General features: G+C 41.8%; 1 protein-coding gene across 4 annotated transcripts in view; it reads right to left on the bottom strand.

Moving 5' to 3' along the window:
• Window positions 1-23,682, bottom strand: part of RORA (RAR related orphan receptor A) — a 734,689-nt gene that overhangs the window by 74,483 nt on the left and 636,524 nt on the right. The window lies entirely within an intron of this gene.

The raw sequence follows: 23,682 nt of genomic DNA, 5'->3' as shown, positions 1-23,682 counted from the left end.
TTGACCACCTACCCCCTTGATGTTGGTAAATTGTTCAATAAGCACTTGGGTAACAGATGCAAAGTTAATAAGAGAGGTCTATAATTAACACACACTCACATGGACACTCTAAAAATAGGTTACCAAGGAAAGTCTTCTTATTAGGCCATGTGATCAAGAATTAATTGGTTAATGTCTATATAGCCCAACTGTATATAAAGAAATATATGATTATTATAATTATGGAGAGCACAGTTCAAATTCCACTTCAAGTTCAAAGAGTAGTCATTTCTACATCTAAGTATAGACGCAAATATTTAACTGTATAAAAATACTTATTTTAATGCTATTTCAAATGTTTAATAAGTATCACTCATCTCTCAAGTTTTACTTTTTCTCTTAAAAGGTCTTAAATGATGCAAAAAATCATAATTCCATTACTTTAATGTTTTTATTTTTTTAAAAAATTTGGTCGTAGAAAGGGAAGAGGAAAAATTTGAGTATAACATGCAGAAAGTGTCGCATTAACCACAGTGCACACTAGTGGGTGGTTAAGGAGCAGGTGATTTAAATTTATCAAAAGCCAAGTTTACATGGAGGAAAGAACAACGAATAAGGCTGGATTCCTAGCCTCCCAGTTGTATATATTACCTGAGGTAGGAGAGATGGATGACTACATCAATATGTGGTAAGTTGTAAAGATCAAAATAATGTAATATAACAGACCAGATTTTTTGAGGGCATTCAGGAAGATCATGGAGATAAAATATCGCAGTTCAATAGATCAATAGACAGCAAAGTTGAGATGGGCCATGAAGAATGAATATCACAGTTCAACAGGTGGCAAAAGTTGAGATGAGAATGAGGGAAAGCAAGGCAGATGTCCCAGTATGAACATGCATGGTATGTTCTAAGAGGGGCTCATTGTGTCTCAAAGGAAGGAGTGAAGGGGAGCAAATGGTTGTAAAGTAGGAAGCTAGGTTGGCAAGGGTCTTGAATACTCTAAGGAGTTTGAACTTATTTTCTAAAGGTTTTATTAACTTAAAGCTTTAAATAAAGTTTTTATTAACTTAATTATTCAGATCCATATACTAAAATTTTTTGTCTCATCTCTCCAATGTTCAACCACACAAAGCTTATGAACATTTAAATTTGTTTCTAACAATTAATAACCAGGGAATTTCATAATAAAGTTCAGATTTCCAGATTCTCTTGAAAAATCAAAAGACTTGGCAATGGTGGACCAGTTATTCTCAATGGCAACAGTTGGCAACAGAACCAAGAGAGGTGGCTCCCTCCATATGGCATGTGTAGTCCAGGTGCCTCTTCTATCTGCCACATTCCTCTCATCTGCCTAGGGACACTATGTATTTGGGTTTCTGCCTTCTGTTTTAAAGACAGGTCTTTTCTCACCAGCAAGAATCTTTCTGCCATTGCAGATAGCATGAATTCACTTAAATGAGTTAATTCATATTGATTATCTGTGGCCTCTTTTGCTAATGCATTACTCTCCCCCTTTTTTGGTACTCATGTAAATAAATTTCCCATTTATTCCTTTATTTAAGAGTGAAGGTAAGTACTTTCAAGTAAAGTGTATTTGAGTTGAAAATGCAGGTATCGTCTGTGAGGAGCCCAGGATGAACATGAGGTAAAGAACATTCCCTATGGCAAGATTTCTCAACTTCAACACTATTGACGTTTGGTCTGGATAAATCTTTTTTTTAAAATATATTTTATTGATTTTTTACAGAGAGGAAGGGAGAGGGATAGAGAGTTAGAAACATCGATGAGAGAGAAACACCGATCAGCTGCCTCCTGCACACTCCCCACTGGGGATGTGCCCGGAGCCAAGGTACATGCCCTTGACCAGAATTGAACCTGGGACCCTTGAGTCCGCAGGCTGACGCTCTATCCACCGAGCCAAACCGGTTAGGGTGATAAATCTTTATTATAGTGTGTGTGGGAGGGGGTGGTGGTGGCAAGGGAGCTGTCGTGGCCACTGTAGAATGTTTAGCAGCATCCCTGAACTCTCCCTACTGGGTGCTAGTAGCACTCCTAGCTGTGATCATCTAAAACAGCGGTTCTCAACCTGTGGGTCGCGACCCCTCTGAGGGTCAAACGACCCTTTTACAGGGGTTGCCTAAGACCATCGGAAAACACATATATAATTACCTATTGTTTTTGTGATTAATCACTATGCTTTAATTATGTTCAATTTGTAACAATGAAATTGGGGGTCACCACAACATGAGGAACTGTATTAAGGGGTCGCGGCATTAGGAAGGTTGAGAACCACTGATCTAAAAAGTCTTGGACATTGACAAATGTCTTCTGGGGATCAAACTAGCCTCCAGTTGAGAACCACAGTTCTATGGGGATGAGGGTTTGCAGGAAAATAAGCTCTGGGTGGGAGAGTGGTGTTCTGCTGGGAAATGGACAGGATGATGCCTCATGCCTCCCGCTCTAACTTCTGCCCCATGCGCCTCTCCATCCTGCCAGAGGCAAAGGCTGCCCCAACCACAAGGAGGTGGAATAGCCAGGCGGCCTCAGTGGGATGCCAAAATAAGTGCCAAAGGCCTCTCTGGTTTGTGGGAACCTTCGAATACCCCCATGGATGGAACAGCAGTCAAGGCTTTTGTCTCCACGTGCTCTCTGACTGATGTAGTTGAGGGAAAGAAGCAGGGATTTGCATGATTTACACGCAAGATTCCAACCTGCCCATTCACAGACCCTGGCCAAGTGCGGTGTCAGGATGCCTCTGAGGACAGAAGAAGCCTCTTCTGCACAAGGCAGTGCGAGGTCGTCTGGGTGTCGCCAGGGATGGCATGACTTGCTAATGCCTGGGAGGTTGGAAGCAGGCCAAACAAAGTCTCAAACACTTCCGACCACCTTCCAGGGCTTCCTGGCCTCCAACTCTAAGGCGTCTGCCATCTAAGTTCACGCATCTGAAAGCCTCTTTCATTTTTCCTGTAATACACATTTACCTAGAATCTAAGCATGACTGTTCTAGTAGCAAACTGTCAGCATGAGATTTTGTATGTTTTCCTAGAATAAGTAAAATGAAAAGCTTCTTTTTTTGTGTGGGGGAGGAGTGGGCAGTTGTTGAATGACAAAGCCAAGAAGTAGGTAAAAGTTGACTGCAGAGTTTTGATATTTTTTTCAGATGGATTTCAGGTTGGATTGGTTTTGCGCTAAGAAAAAGCTATCAAGATTATGGCATTTCCTGGAGTGTAAAATAGATAGGCTGATGATATGACTTACAAAGTTATATTTTTTGCGGTTAGTGTCTTTTCACACCTTTTTCTTCTGGCATATAGAATCTATTTCTCTGTGGTGAGAGATATCATATATAGGAAATTGGTCGAATTAAATTAATCAATGAAAGTGGCTTTTTGCAACCCTTCTCAAAAGAAACCAAAGGCTTCATTTTCCCTCCCTCCCTCCCTCCCTCCCTCCCTCCCTCCTTTCCTTCCTTCCTTTCTTCCTTCCTTCCTTTTTACAAAATCCAAGTCTTCTGAAGGATGCTCAGCAAATACACAGTAGGTGCTCAATATGGTTTAGCCTAGAGGTTGCCAACTGGTGGTCTGCGGACCACTGGTGGTCTGTGAAGTCCGAAAGGTTGGCAACCGCTGGTTTAGCCTATGTCAACAGTGAGTCTGGTCCTCAGGACACTTTGGGGACAGGGGTGGATGGTTAAAAGTGAAAACAGGACAACAGCAAAGAGAAACGACAATTGGTCTCCTTATTCACTAACTAATGAGTAAATGAAACAGCAGTCACCCACCAAAACAGAGATCCTGTTTACAGTAAGGGCAGCTCAAAAGGGTGAGCCGGCTTGGACAGGGGGAGGATGAACAATACAGGGGTAAAAGAGGGACAAGGACAAGGAGGGTTTTGAGTAAGTTAAACCTACTGGTGACAAAGAATGGGCAGACAGCAGGGCTGGGCAGCTGAAGCATCCTTTTATTCACCAATCAATGGAAGCCATTCAGACCACTATGGTTTGATTTAGCAGATATTAACTGCAGCTAAAGAGATGCAAATACGTCAGCGAAAGGAGAGCAAGATAAACAGGAGAAACCCACACTGGCAAAAAAAAAAAAAAAAAAAATCCAACCACAGAGAAGAGAACACAGACTGACATTTAAAGACCAGATTAAAAGGATAGGAAAACCAGAGAAACTAAGACTATGTGAGCATGACATCCTCAGGCAGCAGGGAGGGAAGGGGACAGATCCAAGGATCCCCTGCTTGGTAGACTCAGAGGAAAGAGAGAGGATACCTGATCATGGACCACAGGTTACACAAATACCGCACAAGCACGTCGTAAATATTTGCCGACTAACTAAACATAGAGGAAAAGTTCTTTCCTTTTTGGATATGACGATAACAAGCTTTTTATACGATAGATACCGTATTAACAAGTTGTCGCCCTTTGGAGATGCTAAAACGCATGGAAAGCTTTAATGACGATTCTTCAACAGCTATTTAGAGAAATTTCCATGAGCCTCATCTTGTACCCCCGACGCTGGTCCTGTCATAGATTCAATTAGGGGGTCACGTTATAGTAGCTGGAGCACTGGAGTGAGAGTCAAGAGACCAGGGTTCTGAAATTGGCTTTGCTGTGAAGTGTGCGACGCTGGGCCAGCCACTTAACCTTTCTGAATTTCCCTTTCCTCTGCAGTAACGGGAACGGGCCTGGGCCAGATAACTCTCAGGACCCTCTTAAGATCTTACGCATGCGATGAAGTACATTACCATGTTAATCACTGTTAATCACGTATTCCGGCTCTGTCTCCATCCTGCCTTGTGCCCAGGGTTGAATGGCAGATAAAAGGACCCTCACTCCTCTTTTCAGGAGGGAGGAGGGGCAGGAGGAAGGAGAGGAACTTCGATGTGCCTCTTGCAGGGAGACCCCAGGGAGACCCCCAAACAACAGGGAGAGATTTTCACAATACTCAGCATGAAGGGACCCTGCTCTGTTGGCTGCTCTCAGAGTCTGAACTGAATTCATCGTGACGGCGAATTTGAAGTGGTTTCCTGTGTTTTCCTGTGCGCTTAAAGAATACTGAAACGTGACCCCCTAATTGAATCTATGACAGGACCAGCGTCAGGTGCATTTGGGTCTCTGTGCTTACTCTTAGCTGGAATTTCTCCCCTTTCTATGTAAATACAAATAATGATATAAGTGGATCTTTTGATAAAAATGTCTGGCCTAGTTACTGAAGAGCTAAACGGGCCTAACACATCACTGGCAGCACTTCTTAATCTGGTAACACTACATGTGTACTCCTCGCCTCACTCTTAGATAAAGCAGGGGGAACACTGTGGCAGGGGAGCAGGGGAACTGATCCTGGTCCTTAACCAGCCACAACTTATCCTGGCCCTGGGATTTATTCTCCCAACCACCAGATCTGTAAAGTAAACGGATTGGAGTAGGTGGCTTCTGAAGTTGCTTGTGCCCTACAAGCTAAGGGGCTGCTGTTTTTAGCGATGTCACCTCCCATGATCAACATTCTGCTCCCAACTGGGGAAGTTATCAAAACTCACTCACCAGAACACTGTGCCAACACATAAACTGTCCTCACCGTTTTTCTGTTACCTTGTTAAAAAGTAACAATCCTTGCAAAAGTATAGGGTGTGAGGGTAATTGATATAAATAGAACCATATCCTGACTTAAACATACCAGAGGATCCGCAGCTGTCAGGAATCCTAGCACTCGGAGATGCGGGGAGGGAGGTCCAACCTCTATGTGCCCTCCATGAGCTTCCACAGGTCTGCAGAAAAGATACTAGGTGTACTCTCCTCTGTTCCTCAATACCCGTGATTTGAATTTCAGGATCCTAAAGTTGAGTAGCTTTAAATGTAGAAAGAAGTGCAGCTATTGGGTATAAAGTGGATGCATTTGTTGCAAAGATGCTGTCTGCATTTCTCATGGCCAATCCAGGGCAAGAAGGAGGATGACTTAGAAATGTGTATGTCAAGGAGCAGGAAGAAACCCGTGAGAAACCAATCACAAAAATGAATATGATATCTCATGGTTGCATAGTCTTTCGCAGCTTTTCCCAAAACTTGAGTAATTTGGGCATATTCCACCACAAGACGTGCGGGGAGTACAACCAAAAATGTATAATAAGCTAGCAGCTATTACAGAGAGCTGGACTGTCCTGCCTTTATCATTGGTAGCCAGACAAAAAGAGTGGCATTTAAGTCATGCCCCTTCCCACCATTTTAAATCTATCTATAGATATCAATAATCAAAATACATCATGAAGCTCTTGCTGATGGGCCAGGCACCTTAAATATATTATCTCACTGAATTCTCAAAACAATCCACTGTGTAAATGATGGTAGAAAAAGACTTGGCTTTGGGTGGTGAGCGCAGGATGCAGTATGCAGATGGTGCGTTACCAGCAATTTCAATCCGTGTGCCGGAAGAATTTTTAAAACATGCAATAGCTGACTATTTAGTCAGGAAACACGGACCTCTTTTCCCTTAGGTTGTCAAATAAAAATATGACAACAGCCAATACAACAATAGCTGTCGGTGTGAATGCCCTGTTTTGAACCATAAATGTATAGGTCATAAAACAGAGTTGCATCTTATTGGTCACATCACATAATAAGGTTGTGTCTGATGGGTTAATTCTTGGTACCCAAAATCCTTACATACAAGTATAGGCACTTGATTATTTTTTTAAAAAAGTCACTTTGGAGCAAAAAGGGCAGGTAATTACTATTTTTTTCGGTAAATCAATAAAAATTACATCATTTTTTTGGTGGATTGGCAAAAAATATATATATTTTGGTGCGCTGCAGAATTTCAGTAATTAGTTTAAGTGTGCCATGAGATGAGAAAGGTTGAAAATTGCTGTGTTTTAGAGTTGTATACTTGAAATCTGTATGGTTTTATTAATCAATGCCACCCCAATAAATTCAATTAAAAAACCCCAATCAATGCCATGGTTATCCTCGCTAGCCAGTGAGGGCTCAGTGAGTTAAGCAGCTGATCCTTTGATAAAGAAGTCAAATCACCTCTATTCTGGATAAGTCTGCCCAGTGCCGAGGGTCTGTTTTGACTACATGAAGGAGAAACGACCTGAGAGGCAGCTGGCAGGAATCCTTCCTTCTTCACGGTTTGGGCATGAGTCTCGACTAACATACATAAATTACCAAGCATATCTTAAAATAAACGTGTGCTACAGCAACTCCAATTCAAACAACCCTCGCCAATGTAATAATTACACTGGCTGTGACATGAGCTTAGCCGAGAGTGCATTTTTATTTTAACAAGCTTGAGTAAGTGCATGAGTGTGGGCTGAGCTTTCTGCTCGATAGTCAATACTTGAAAGCAGGCTCCAACCTTTAATTTAAGCATTCGCTTGTAGCACCAACAGGGCCACAGGGTTGCCAGTATCAAAGACGCACTCCTCCACCCTTTCATGGCCCCGCTTCTGTAAGCAGCGTGATTGAACTGCGGCACCACGGAATCTTGTTTTCCCTCCTCCTGGCAGCGCAAGCCAAAACACCACTGCCCCCTTCATCTCAGCGACATACTAATGAAGTCCCGGAATCAATTTATAACAAGCAAAGTACAAAAACCCATTGAAGGAGTCTTGCGGTGGATGCCTTTCAGATCTCTCTCAACTGCACCCGAGCTGCAGTGTCTGCACAGAAACCCAAATCATACCATAGAAGGGTCTTTTGCTATACCCAAAAAGTTGCACCCGCCCGCCCCCCCTGCCCCCCCCCCCCCGCAAGTAATCGCTCCTAATGATTCCACAAGTCACAAGTCTTAAAAATGTTTGGCAACATCCTCAGTGGCTCCCTATCACCTTCTGATGAAAGAACAACCCCTTCCAATGGCAGCCAGGGCCTTTCATGGTCTAAACCCCATGGGCCTCCTCCAGCCGCCTCATTTCCTATGGTCCCTACAGGCCACACTGAACTACATGCCATCCCCAAAGCCCCCTCACTCGCTGTCTAGCCTTTGAGAACTGTCACAAGCTCTACCCTTTGTTGGGAATGCCTTTCTTTGCTTCAGAGTTCAGCCAGGCCTTCACCTCCCCCAGAAAGCAGTTTCTAACCCTTCATTCTGTCCAGGGCTCCTCCTGTGTGCTCCCCTCACATTTTGTACTTTGCTTGTCCGGCACTTACGTTGTGCCATGCTTTCAGTCCCACCTCGGGTCCTCCCTCACTGGCCTGTGAGCTCCTTGAAGGCAGGGCTACCTCTTCACCTCTGTGGTTCTAGCACTTTGTACAGTGCCTGGCCCACAGTGAATGCTCAATAAATACCTGTTTTTCTTTGGCCTCCCTCCACTCCACCACAGTGTTCTGAAAGAGCCCCAACCCCGATTGGGTCAGCATAGCAAGGAGGTTAGAAACAGCCTTGGAGACAGAAAGGCCTGGCCTGCCATGGCAGCTGCGTGCTGGCTCTGAGATCCCAACAGGTTGTGCTGCCACCCTGAGACTCAGCTTCCTGCTCTGTAAAAACGGGGATGAAAGGCTCCCAGGAGTGTTAATAAACGTGGGAGTCCATTTCACAGTGTTTGGCACAGAGGAAACACTTTAGAAATGACAGGCTTCCAACATGTATCACTGCTGACAGTGGCAGGGCTTGGATCTTGCAGAATTAGAAGCCTCTTACATCATGTGATGAGAAACATCAAAAAGTGCCCCTTCCATCAGCCCCCATCTGTCCAGATCACACAAGTCATGTCTTTGGGCACCGGCCAATGCTCCTGTAAAATCGCCAATGTGCACCAGCCGAGATAAGACTGGATGAAGTCATTACCCTGACTTCAAACTCATGTACCTGATGGATACCACTCCCCATGGGAACACGATGATGATGAGATTAATCACACCTACCCAGTGACTACTATGTGCTAAATACCTGTTACAGGCGAGACATCGTAGGAAGTGCCTTCTCTGTGTTACATCCTACTTTCCAAAACCCCTCAATATTATTATGACTTTCATTTTACAACTGGAAAAAAACGAGGATGGGAGAGGTTACGTGACTTGCCCAAGATCCTTCAGCTAGAACGTAGCATTTCTGGACTTAAACCTTATAGTTGGAAAAATTTCCAAACCCATACATGCTCTTACACCTAGGTCAAATTTCTCAGTCTCCTTCCTATTCATTTCTCTCAGGTCACCTGGAAGAACGAGAAGAAATGGGACACCAGATGAAACCCTGAGTTAGGGGAGAAGGAAGAGGAAGCGGTCTGGGCAGGTGTGCTGCTCCATCTTTACGTGGTAGGGGGGCAACTCTGCCCTCGGCTGCTAACCCAGGAACTCTGAGAACACTGCGGAAGGAGATGATGGACTTTGAAATCACAGCCTGTTTGCCTGAGGCCATCCGTACCCAGGGCCAGAACCTGTAGAGAGAGCTAAAAAGTACACAGAGAGCATGAAGTCTTAGAACTTCCTATTCCTAGTATAATATCACCACAGCCTCTGATCCATTTTCTCCCCCTACCTTCCTTATAGGTCATTCCAAAGCCAATGTGAGAGAAACAAACAAACAAATAGGAAAAGGAAAGCATGAGACTGTGATCAGGCCTCCATGATACAGTTACCGTGCTATACACACACGTGGAGTATACAAAGCCTTTAGGTTCCCTTCTGCAAGGTCGTAGATTCAATTTTATGTTTGTGAAGTGGCAGTAAAAGGCATTGAGAATAAACAAAATGTGTGTTAAACGACAGTGAAAAATTCCAAAGCCGTGAGTCTAGAGAATACTTTCAGTACCGGGAGTGCATTGTTTACCAAAAGAGTAGAATAGTAAGCTTTATATTGAAGTGCAACATACACTCAGAAACAGGCCCAAGTAATAACTGTAAGCTTGATGGATTTTCAGAGTGAACAATCTCAGATCAAGGGGGAAAAAGCCTTTCAGTTTTTTAGTAGTTTTCTATACCTGGGTCCAAACTAGAGAATCATGCAAAACTTCATGCATAAAATGTATTATTTTAAGTACAGTTAGCAGAAACATGCTAGGAAGTTAATAAAACACACTGCCTGAAAAGATCCACTTGACTTCACAGGGGATCATTATCCTGGAAATGTGAAGAAAGTTTTGTTTTGTTTTTGACCATGAATAGGCACATAGTTATTTCTCTAACCCTTTTCACAAAGGTTAGCACTTCACCTTCCCAACAGCCTTTCTGAGGAGAGAGGATGCTATCTATCTTTGTTTCCTTCCTCTCCACTCCCATCCTTCCCCACATTGTCATCCTGAGTTGTTCTGAAACTAGGCCATCTCACTCCCCCTGGCTCTCCTGATTTTGGGCAGATCCAAGAGGAAATGAGGTGCTTTCTCTCAGGGCCAGGCTAGCTGTGGGCCACTACACAACCTCTGTTTACACAGTGAGTGTGTTTCAGCCGGCACCTTAAACTGACTAGTAAAACCATCCTGGAGGGGGCTGTCTGGATACTCGGACACTGATCGGACTTCAGGGGCACCGGCTCCTCTCTTAGTCACAAGAGCCAGGAGCGGCCTTGGAAATACAGAATGTGCCAAAACGCATTTGCTCCCACTCAACTGACAGCCGACGGACAGGAAACCAAATGAAACCAAGACCTGCGTGCCACTGATTTGATAATAACCAAGAGGCGATGGCCCTGCTACAAAGGGGAATGTAAATGTCTATATGGTAGATGCCAACAAAGCGATTATAAAATTAAGAACAAGTGTTTGAGCATTGTTTTCTAACTATACATTGTTTTTCACAAGAAATTTCAGGGAAGGTTGGACTTTCATACATTTAATTAGTATAATGGAACTGCTTCTGACAAGGCCACTGAAGTTATTGGAAGGTACTCTCGGTGCGGACAGATATCTGGGCAGAACTCTTCCCTCTGGGGCGAGCGTCTGAGGGCATGTGAATGACAGGCCTCAGGTGGAGAAGGTCCCATCACTTGCAGGATGGCAGGGCTGGAGGGCTGTCTGTCACTACACACAGTGATAAAAGTCCCTCAAGTGCCCGCAGTAGCGGCCAACAGCTGCATCTACCAGGAGCTGGGACAGCTCTGGAAGTTGTACTAACTGTACAACATAGTTTTTTTCTCAGGACAAATCCAAACTGAAAAGACAAACAGCAATAATTTGAACCACTATTTTTGCTAATGTAGGTTGCAGATGATTAAAGTTACATCGTAAAGCCTCTGTAAACCACCATTTTATGCCAAATCTCTGTGCATTAAAAAAAAAGAAAAAAAAGAAAAGCAACAAAAACTCTGAAAACATAACATCAGCCATGGTTCTGTCTCCCAGGGCTGTTAACAGTGAAGACCTCATAAAGAAAATGGGGATTAGGAAATTTGGTCTTGAATTCATGTTTGAAAGTGATTTGTTTAGTATATAATTCATGGCTTATTTGATAAATCCGTCTAACTGAAAGCCCCTTCTATTGCTACCTTGTGCTCTGTCACAAAATCTTCCATGTCTCACAGAGTAAATTGTAGAGCAATGATTCTCAAATGTCCTGACGTCCGGATACTTTTATGCTATTATGAGCCCCAAGGAACTTTTATTTGTATGGGTTCTATATCAATAATTACTGTGAAATAAAACTGAGAACATTCAAAAATATTTATATAGAATTAATTTTAAAATAATAGCAATAACTCATTACATATTAACATAAATTACTTTTATGAAAAATAAGTATATGTCTGATAAAGAATAAAGACAATGGCATTATTTTACATTTTTACAAATCTCTCGAATAGAGAGGTGAATTCTCACATATGCTTCTGCATTCAATCGCTATGAGGGTTTTTTTTGGTTGAAGGTTATAAAGAAAATCTGGCCTCACACAGAGATGTAGCTGAAAAGGGAGGAACATTTCAATAGTCTTTTCAGATAGTTTTGGGTATTTTTGTTTGAGACTTCACCAAAATTCAACAAGTTAAACAAGATTCTTAAAGGTTAGCTGGAATATAAAATCTGAACCTGAATCAGTAACTTTTTGTACTCTGTAACATTCAAGCATGTTGGTATATTCTGCATCTTGAATGAATCTTTTACCCATATTTTTAACGTATTTTTTATTTATTTCAGAGAGGAAGGGAGAGGGAGAGAGAGATAGAAACATCAATGATGAGAGAGAATCACTGATTGGCTGCCTCCTGCATGCTCCACACTGGGGATCAAGCCCGAAACCTGAGCATGACTGGGAATCGAACCATGACCTTCAGGTTCATAGGTCAACGCCCAACCACTGAGCCATACCAGATAGGCTACTTGCATTTTTATAATAGCACGCACTGGTCACTTGGAAGCCATTAGTTCACTGAGTTATGTAGCGCTCCCAGATGGTCACATATGTTATTAATGAATGTGATTATATCAAGTAATCACATTTATTAATATCACCACAAACATCATCAGAAAAGTCTTTAAGTGCTGGGAAGCTGTCAAGTTCATGGAGTTGGATACAAGTGCTTCAAAAATTCCAATATTTGCCTGCAAGCCGGAATTTATTGGCAATAAATACTGCCAATTATTTTTCTTGAAATGACAGGCTCACTTGGTTCATTTTTGAGAAAATGTATGACAGATATACCTAAGTCTGAATAACTGCAGTCAGCCGTTCTAGTAAGTAAAATGGCACTCCATTCAAAAAGCAGCTAGTTCAGCTCTTCGCTCATACAATGGTCCAAGCACTGTTCCCTGGAGACAGACATCCTACTCTGGTGCGGAGCTGAAGTGCTTTCTGTGCCTTATGAGTACTTCCCATTTTGTCATAAAGAATATTAAAAAGACTTGTACTCAAGGGTCAAAATTTAATCAACTTAATAATTTTTACTGCTTCATCCAGGACATTCTCCAGTGAACCTGGCGATGTTTTGTGAGCAGCAAGTCCACAGTAATAAGGAACACAAACCACTACCAGTACAAGTTGGTGTCGCTGCCTTGATTCCGGAGGTGAAGGAATTTCACCCACCAATGCATCGGGCACTATTAATGCAAATTGTCAGCACAGTAAAATAAAGAAAAAGAAAAGAAAAAAAAAGCAAATAGTATCTTAGTGTTGTTATGCAAATCATTTTTATCTTTTGGAACCCCAGAAGGGGCCTTGGGGAACCCCCAGAGGTGCCCGGATCAAGGCTGAGGACCACTGCTGCAGGGGGCAGTGACAGTATAAATCCACTCTCTAATCTGCTCCATGCTCAAGTCCTTGTGGAGTTCACGTAAAGAAGATTTACAAGGTTTAGTTCTGTCTCCACCCTCCTGCCCTCCCAGCTTTAAAAAAAAAAAAAAAAAATTCCATTGTGGCAATGCAACATAAATTGTGTGTACAGAACAAAGAAATTGCAGTACTCTTGACTTCATCAGCATTTTTCTCCCTAACAAAGAAAGCTATTCTAACAAGCTATTGGGAAAACTATCATACATTATAGGAAATAAATACTACATGCTTAGTTCCCCGTCTACCCCATCTAAATCCCAATCCTCCCCAAACCTTTCACTTCGGGGGAATTTTGAATGAGTTCTTAGTAGTGTCCTCAGAAATAATTGGGTGTCCTAATTCAGCCACATGCAAATTAACGCTCCCCTAAAGAGGCCTTATTATAATTTCCAACCCTTGATGTCTACATAATCCCCTATAGTTCTTTAACTTCTTGCTTTCTAACTTCTGTTTACCGATGCACTACTTTTGTCAGCTCAGTATAGCATCAATTAGTAACACAGTTGTGTTTATGAGGGCTCCCTAGAGCCTTGAGAAAGCTGCTTTGTATTTATTAATGACTACACAGAGCACTACTATTTTTCAATAGCATTTAAAAATGAGTAAATTACTGAAGATGAACTAGAAAAGAACTTCAAATTTCAAAGGCAAGCAAAACAAAAAAGCACATCATTTCAAACCACTCAAAATACTTGCATAGTTAATTTTATTTCCAATTTAATATCAAGAGAAGGGAGGAAAAAGTCAAATCCTGTTTGACTTTTCTTCCTGTTCTACTTTTGGCATTTTGGAGTACAGGCCATTTGATTTTGAGAACTGAGGCACAGATCTGGTGATTAATTAAGAGCCAGTTTAACAGGTCTAAATTTCATTATCACACACACCTGTTAAGTAATGTACACCTGAATCAGCAAACATCCACCCACAAGGTTAAAGAATTAAAAAACAAGCAAGCATGAGAGAGAGAGAGAGAGAGAGAGAGAGAGAGAGAGAGAGAGAGAGAGAGAGAGAAGAGTAAGCCCACAAACTTAGAACCAGTATTATATTCTCAAGCATAATTCAAAACCACCAACTTGAACTTGAAATGTATCCAAGATGTACTCTCTTATTTTGTGGATAATTCCCTGTACTACATTAGGTGAAGTTAGAGCTGCCCACACTGGTACAGAATTCGCTACTCAAGGAAACCAGAGAGACCCGTCTCTCCTGCGATGACTCTCTCCTAACCAAACTTAAAGTGATGGGGAGCAATTACAGCACTGGTTTGCCTGCTTTTATATTCGTGGTCATTTATGAAATGAAGACGCTGATCTGCAAAAATCACTTTGCATTCATGAAAGGAGCTCTGGGAGCTCCCCCTGAGCATCTGGCTATGAGGCAGAAATATACCTCAGTGCACTTCCTTTGTCTTGCGCTCCCTCTTTGATGTGCAAGTCACTGGTGGAGTAAGCTGTGATCGCTTTGATGTTGAACTTCTAGATTTTATTGTTACTAGCATGCCTACAAGGGGAGCTGTCAGTCATTTCTCACATCTGAACAACGATGTTTCTTTACGGTACCTCTTTTACGAGCATCAATCCTTAAATACATGTTTTCACATTCCTGCTGATTACCACACTATCTTTGTTGGGGGAGGGCTGTGCTCAAATATAACGACAGCACCCACGTTTTCTGTAAACACCCCGAGGCGTCATCAGACGGCTGGTAACCAGCCTTCTTCGACGAGAGAAGCCTGAGCGCAAAACATATTTCTAGCAAATGAAAACATTCTAAAAATGCTTAAGCCAACTTAACAGTCAGAAGGAGTAGTTTAGTCAATATTTCCCCAAAGCAGCCATTGCAATCACATAGAAACTTCCACGCAGCTTTGAAAGGGATTCAGAATGAAACAGCAGCAGGGGGCTTAGAAAGCCTGCCAGAACTTTTGAGACATCTTCACTCCTCTTAAAACAACTTTGTTTCTCTGCAAGGGTGGAAATAGAACACTTCTGTTCTAGGCCTTTTCGCTTGTGATGAAAACATTGCTTTTGAAATAGATTTCTGCCAAACCGATTATTTTGTTAAACAGTATCATTTTCAGAAGGTGCTTGCTATTATGGATGCAACTTAAGTTAGAGGAAGATGATTGTTCACAATTTTATGCCTGAGGTAAACATGTGGATGTGCGGACAACGTGTGTACAGTTCCTTAAATGGGCTCCTCTTTAGAAATCTCCACTGAAAAGGACAAGGCTCTAATTTCTTTTACCAGCTCCCATCAGATTTACTTTTCAAACTACTTTGTCCCTTCTGGGGCTGCTGAATATTATCAAAACCCACTGGGAGATTCTGCACAAAAAGGAAATAACGCTAAGGTGCTTACATCACGCCATGCTGGTGTATAATGAACTGTTATCTTTCTGAGTAAATGTTTCAATGAAACCCAAGTTCTTAGAGATATGGGTCTCAACGGAGGAAGCACAATGATATTTTTCATGATAGAGCTTAGTGTTGTTATTTTCTTTTTATAAGATGGCAACACAGGAGACACTGTTTCTGCTTGCTAGTAAACGCCAAACAATATGTATTAGGAAAGCCTCAACTTCTCTAGGTTTCTGGCCTGGAATATTCCGTAAGGGATAAAATTACTGTGGTGTGCCATTGTTAAGACTATTCCAGGTTCTCCATTTTTAAACAACCTCCCTTCCCCCAACTGCCTGGGTTTTCAGTCAACCATCAAAAATGGAAAAAAAAGGCTTTGGGCTAGAATTTGATAAATAAGGTATGACTGTAATTTACAAGAACTAAGTCTGGGCATATTGGTTATTAATATTAATGAAAGCTTGCTTGTTCTTTAATTTATTTAAATAGTTGGCAAAAAGAAATAATCTCTTTTTACGTTACATTTTCACCTCCAAAAGGAACTGATTGGTTGACTGAAGCACCTATAGCAACTGGGGGTTGCAACAGGGCAGAAGGAAACCAGAGCCTTTCCAGTCTTGAACAAGAGACTAGAGCCTTTTTCTCTTCTACCAGAAACATTTTCATAGAATAAAGGAACTGGGAAAGTGTTTGATGGGTATCATACCCAACCTTCTAATTTGACAAGTGGGGAAATTGAACAATTGAGGTAACCTGACAATGACTGGATAGCAGACCTTGGACAAGAACCCATACCTTTCCCACCCTACATGAGGGGGTTTCCACCATCCAATGACGTTTCCCTGCATCAGGGGCTGTGACTCATGTGTAAAGTGAGAGTGTTGGACTTTAGGGGGTTTCAACCAGAATCACCTGGGGAGCTTTAAAAAATTACCAATACTTGAGCCCTATCTCAGACCAATAAAATCAGAGCCTCTAGGACAGTGGTTCTCAACCTTGGCTGCACATTAGAATCACCTGGGAATCTTTTTAAAATCCTGATTTCTGGGCCTCATCCTCCGGAAATTATTTCTTTGTTACTAATGTTGTGGCCCCACCCCATAACAAAGAAACAGAATTTTAAAAAATTCCCAGGTGATTCTAATGTGCAGCCAATGTTGAGAACCACTGCTCTAGGAGCACAGCCTGGTCTTACATATTTTTTAAAAGTTCTCTAGACAGTCTAATGTGAGACAAGGCTGAGAACTAAGAGACCAGATGACTGAGTTCCCATCTGGGACTATTGCCTAACATTCACCACTGGCTGGAAAAAATCTTGGATTCTGTTCTCCGATGTCCATCCATGAGGCCATAAACATTTCTAAGGCATTATACTGTTTTTATGTTGGCCTAGCTGTTGTCACTATCTGTATTTATCTAGTTCAGCAATTTTTAAAAATATTTTTATTGATTTCAGAGAGAAAGGGAGAGAGAGAGATAGAAACCTCAATAATGAGAGAGAATCATTGATGAGCTGCTTCCTACACACCCCCAACTGGGGCTCAAGCCTGTAACCCAGGCATGTGACCTTGACAGGAATCGAACCTGGGACCCTTCAGTCCACAGGTCGAGGCTCTATCCAATGAGCCAAACCGGCCAGGACAGCAATTTTTTTTTTTAAAAAATTATTGATTGATTTTAGAGAGACAGGAAGAGACTTTGATTTGTTGTTCCACTTATTTATGCATTCATTTTTTGATTCTTTTATGTGCCCTAACTGGGGATTGAACCCGCAACCTTGGCATATCAGGATAATACTCTAACCCAGTGGTTCTCAACCTTCCTAATGCTGCGACCCTTTAATACAGTTCCTCATGTTGTGGTGACCCCCAACCATAAAATTATTTTTGTTGCTACTTCATAACTGTTATTTTGCTACTGTTATGAATCGTAATGTAAATATCTGATATGCAGGATGTATTTTCATTGTTACAAATTGAACATAATTAAAGCATAGTGATTCATCACAAAAACAATATGTAATTATATATGTGTTTTCCAATGGTCTTAGGCGACCCCTGTGAAAAAGTCATTCGACCCCCAAAGGGGTCGCGACCCACAGGTTGAGAACCGCTGCCTTAGATTGTGAAAAAAATAAGACAATAGCCAACACAACAATAGGCATTAGATGTGAATGGATCAAAATAATAACTATTTTTTTTGTCAGACTGGCAAAAATTATATTTGTGGTGTGCCACAGGATTTTCATTTAATTAGTAATTAGTTTAGGTAAGCCATAAGTCATGAGATGAAAAAGTTTGAAAATCGCTGATCTAGTTCATTTATGCGTGTACTTAGGTATATTGTCTCCCTCCTCCACCAGAATTTACACTCACAGACACCAGAGACGAAGGCCGCTGCCTTCTCTGCTGCCCTGCCCGGCAGCATCACATTTGCCAGGATAATGGGACATCGCACAACACTTTCCAAAGAAAGAGGCACCTGGAGCTGCCATGTGGAAGCTGCCCTCCTCCACAACAAAAGCTGTTCTACTTTTCCTCTCTCACTGGACTAGAAGCTAAGCTGCAGGAAGGCTGCGCTGTATCTGTCCTGTTCAGACTTCGCCACCGTCAGTGCCTAGATGTGGCAGATGCACGCCATGTGCTCAGGGCCTGGGCAACGCCATCTTGTAAGTAAGAAGCAAGGACAGCTTGCAGGGCACTGAAACCTTTACTTTGATGCTGAAAAAAAAAAAGCAACATAAAAAAGACCTCACTGTTTCCACTGGAGTCGGCCTTGACGCCAGCACGATCCCCAGCCTACCCCCACTTAGTGATCACAGTGGTGGCAAAAGCCAGCTCAGAGCTCACCGAGGGCTGTGAGGCCCGAGCTCCTGGCAGGACTTCTGCAGAAAAGGAATAGTGTTTGCAAAGTGCCACAGACACCTCCAGCACCAAGGTAACCTCAGGTCCTCTCCTGTTTGGACCATTTGGAGTAACAGTTGTTGTTTTTGTTGTTGTTGTTGTTTTGTTTGTTTATTTGTTTTTTTGAGCAGAAATTATACTCTTTGTAGAGTGTTCTTTCTTTAAAAAAATATTTTAAATTGTTTTTTTAGAGAGAGAGGAAGGCAGAGGGAAAGAGAGGGAGAAACATTGATGTGAGAGTGAAACATGCATCGGCTGCCTTCTGCATGTCCCCGCTGGGGATTGAGCCGAAATCCCAAGCAGAAACTGAACCTGCAACCTTTTGGTGCACTAGACAACACCCAACCGACTGAGCCACAGTGGACAGATTTAAAGTCTGCCCACTTCCTCCTACTATCTGGTTGATAGCAAGACAAAAAAAAAAAAATAGCCAGAAGAATATCTCAAGTATGTTAATAATAACATCCAAAATAATGGCAGAAATGGTTCCCAATGGACACCTCTTTCACTCTGAAGGAGATTTAAGTGGGCTAGAGGGAAGCTTATGCTCCCCCTAATATTATTACCTTTCCAAGATCCACTTTCCTCACTGGGAAGAGGAGAGGGTGAGAGCAGAGGAGTGGTTCCCTAACCTGCTGATCTTCAGCCACCAGAGGAGCTTTTACAAATTCAAATTCCCTGGCCTCACCTGGACCAGCGGCCCATTGTAAGCAGGGGCCCTGCAAGTGATGGAGAACAGGCATTTATTTTTTAAATGCTCCCTAGTTGATTGTGAAGATCAATGATATTTGGAAACCACTGAACGGCTGGAGGACTCAGTGCCCATCCAGCTCTGACAGGCAAGGACAAGATTTCACAGAGGGAGCCCTGAGGACCATCCAACGCTGAGATGCTTTTCAAATCCACGGCCACCTGGGTCAGGAAGACCAGAGGACAGAAGAGACAGAAGCATCCGGCTCTCTCTGGGTGGGGCTCAGGAACCTGCCTTTGGAACTCTCGGGTTATGGGTTCTACTATAGTAAAGTTTCAGAACCACTGCTTTAGGCAGGATTTTAGAGCCTACCTAGGACTTATTTGGAAGGAAATCATGTTCACACATGAGTATAAGCATTGGCTTTATCCAATTACGTTAACATTTCATTGCCTGTAACAAGCTCTCTGTTGTTTTAAATGGCATGTGGCTCATAGAAACTGCAAACCTATAAGCCCAATAGTCTTAAAGCAGCCTTCTCTGGTTAAGCATAGCTGCCAATTTCTCAGTGTATTTTTTAAATGCTGATTCATGGTTTAAGAGACATGACTAGGAGGAAGTTGTCTCGATCCTATTATAAAACCTTGCAAGTGGCACCTGAATAACCTAGCATGCAGTAGGCGCTTAATAAATATTTGCTCAAACTTATTTTATTACTTATGTCCAGAAGATGCGACATGAGATAAACAAATAAAAGAAAAAAGGAGAAAAAAAACCCTGACAACTGAAAAATGAAAATAACATAACAGTCTGTGAACAAGAGACAATTTCTCACGTGGTAAAAGAATCACACTTCTGGGTGGCGCAGCTGGGAAAACAGTTTGCTTCAAGAACTGACCTGAAACCTAACCACAACACGACCTTATTTCTATGAGGGGAAGGCTTGAACAGCAGGTTTTCCTCACGCTCCCCCTGCCCTTACTTGTTTTTCACGTAAAGAGGCAATTTCACTTTCCAGTGGGAGCAGTGGGCCCTGTCAGCCTTTGCGATCCCCGTCACCGCCCGTCATTATCATGACCCTGGCTGTTCTCGCTCAACTCCGAAGCCTCGCCTACTCAAGCAGTGCAAACGCCACGGAGACCTGCTAGCTCATGCCTCTGGGTAGCATCAGGACAAACGGTGCTGAAGGAAATAGGAAGACCAGTACTTATTTCTTTGATTCCAATACAGAAATCAGATTGTTTTGTGACTTTCACATCATCAAAATTCCACAATTCATTTGTATTACCCATTTCTCCTAAAAATTACACAAATGGATGCATATCACTACTTTGTGCAGTGTTTTAAAGCATAAACCATGAAACGTCCTAAAAACCTCTGAAATATCGATGTTATATCTTTAGCAAGTTGTATATATTTACATGAACCAAATGATTTAATTGTAAGTTTTCAGAACCCAAGGGATTAATAGTTTTGCACCCAAGTTTAAAATTGTTTTATTGCCAAAAATAGCTACAGCAGTTTGCTTCTTTGGAGCTTTTTGGAAGAAAAATGCTTTTGGTTTAAAAAGGGGAAATGCTGGATTTCTCTGATCAAAATGACAGTTTAAATACACACACACATATTTGAGTCCTGGCTGGTATTGCTCAATGATTAGAGTGTCAACCTGAAGACTCATGGGTTGCAAGTTTGGTCAAGGGCACGTACCTGGGTTTTGGGTTTGCTCCCCAGCCCGGTTGGGGTGCATGCAGGAGGCAATCAATTGATGTGTCTCTCTCACATCAATGTTTCTCTTTCTCCCACTCCTGCCCTCCCTTCCACACTCTATAAAAAAAAATCAATGGAAAAATATCCTCGGGTGAGCATTAAAACAAACAAATAAAAACCCCCTTCACCAAAAAATAAAAACATATTTAGGGGTAGTGGAATAGAACTAAAGTTGAAACTCTAAAAAATCAAAAAGGATTAACATAAAGGTCAAAATAATTATTTACTTAAAAACCAAATCTCACTTAAAATTTTAAATTTAATATAGAGCCAAACAGAATCTTATAAAAAATTTCCTTCCTTCCTTCCTTCCTTCCTTCCTTCCTTCCTTCCTTCCTTCCTTCCTTCCTTCCTTCCTTCCTTCCTTCCAAGCAAACTTTTAAAATCCATGATCTCCACCTCTGGCACATTTCTAATAATCATGTAAAACAATGAATTACTCTTTTGAATTTGATGTACAATTCCCCAGCACAACTGAGAAAATAATCTCAACCTTTGACCTCTCCACTAGCCTGATGGGAAATTCATTGGCACCATTATTATGGCTTTTAGCTTTCCATGAGTAAGCAACCACTAGAGGGCAGACTTATCTCAGATCTGACTACTTTGGAGAAAAACATCTCGTAAGTACTTCCAATGTTCCTTTAATTATTATTTTTTTTTTTGCAATATCTTTTATTTTCCTGGATACTTAATAATCAACTTCAGTTATCTGGAAGCATTCCTAAATAGGTCCAAGGTTCACTTTCACAACTCACAAGATCACAAAGGCTGAGCTGGTCTAAGATACAGCCTAGCTTCTGTTCAACATTTTAAAACAAAGTTTTAAAACTTTTACTCTTTACTCCATGGTGAGTTAAGTGCTGAGTCAATCATACCACAACTAGTACTTGGGTTCCACTTTTTGGCACAAAAATTTCAAGAGGTTCTAGACAAACTGAAGTGTGTTTGAGAAAAAAACTGACAAAGATTATGGGAAGGCTGAACGTGAACAAAGTGGAGTGTAGAGGAACAGCAAAGATTAAGAATTAGAGTGTGTTGGATGTGAGGGCGATCTGGCTGCGACATCTGTCACCCCATTGATCACCAGGGTTGATTCGGCTGATCTGGCTGGCTAGGCGGGTGTCCCCCTCCTCCCTCACCGATCCATGTGCGTCCCTCCCGAAGCTGCACGCTCGGTCGAAGAGGACGACCTTCCCCCCCCCCCCCAGGAGAGGACCGGTCTTTGGTCAAGGGTATACGAGTAGCTGTGCTCCCCTGCTAGAACCTCCAAACAAGCTCTCAAGAATTAGAGTGTGTGTGTGTGATACTTAGTCTTCAAATTACTGAAAGTTGTTCATATGAGAGATGGATTAAATCTGTTCTAAACAGTCCCAAAAGAAAAAAAAAATCAGAATTAAAAGGAGAGATTTATGGTTGATATAAGAATTTTCTATTTTAAGATGGAATAAATTACTTGTAACAATAGTGAGTTTCCCATCATAGGAGATGTTCTGGCATAACCAGATAATCAGTTGGCAGAAATCCTGTGGAGAGAAACCAAATGCCAATCGGACATGTATCAGAATGACTTTTAAGCTTTCTTCTTTCCCCGAAACTCTACAAAATAATGCTAATTTGCTTTCAGGCAAACATACCTCAAACCAGTTGCCAGAGAGGTAAACACCCATCAAGTGAGACATGAGCTTTTGCAGATCTATCTATTTGGAAACTTTTATTCCTCATGTGATTTTCTAAAAGACAACAGATTTCTCGAGTATGTCCACAACCATGCCCCTTAGCTGTCACGGAAACAACCAGACTCTCAAGCTCAAGGACTCTGGAGATTTCTACTACATAAAGGCACATTAACATTAAAAGGTGCATTTTCGAATGCGCCTACCTGTAAAGACAGTGGGACATACAGATAAATCTCTAGCTCATTTCATCACAATGAAGATAGGTTACACAGGTTCGCTGCACTTCATGGCATTCTGTATTTTTAAGGAAAGTACAGAAATGCCTACATTTCACCCAGATCCTCTTATAAGAAGCGGACTTAATGAAAATCATGGATGAAGAGAGCTAATGATAAGCAAATAAGAATAACCCCATTTGTACCAAATTGATTTTATTAAATAGTAATTTAAGGATATTAGGCTCAGCAAAGCATTACATAATTGAATCTATTTTTTCCCCTCATAAATGCCAGAGTTATAATTTCCACTAACTAGAGACAAAGTTATATCCAGGACATGTTCACAGCTTCCTCCAGGGGAGGCAGCATGAAGACAGTAGAAATTAGGGCTCCAGTCCTCACTTCACCGAGTTTCAGCTGGGAGAGCCTGGCGACAGCACATAACCCCAGTGAGCCTCAGTTTCTTCAACTAAAAAGCAAGACAATATCAATGACTTTCCAAGGAGGAGTAAATGCGATAAGAATGTTCGTAAAGCGTAAAGCGCAGAACAAAGATAGATTGACACCACCCCGCAATTTATGTATGAAACGCCTAGTAAACTTCAGAGACAATGAAATCTAAAGCAAAATATGAAATCACTGGCACACGTACGGAATGGGTTGGACATTACTTTTTATACAGGAAGCAAAGATTTACATTACCTCCTTATAAGCTGCTGAGGCTAGCAAATGTCAAATCCAGAAATAAAAAGGTTTTAATTGTTTTCTTGCATTTGGCCCACTGGCTAACTCATGGTATTATCTGTCTATATAGACCTCTATCTCTGGACATAGAACACTCCGACAATGTACAGAAAAACCATGTTCCTGCACGTCAGATA

Source organism: Myotis daubentonii, chromosome 1 (genome assembly GCF_963259705.1).
Source record: "Myotis daubentonii chromosome 1, mMyoDau2.1, whole genome shotgun sequence".
NCBI lineage: Eukaryota > Metazoa > Chordata > Mammalia > Chiroptera > Vespertilionidae > Myotis > Myotis daubentonii.
This window is presented reverse-complemented; position numbering and strand designations above follow the sequence as displayed.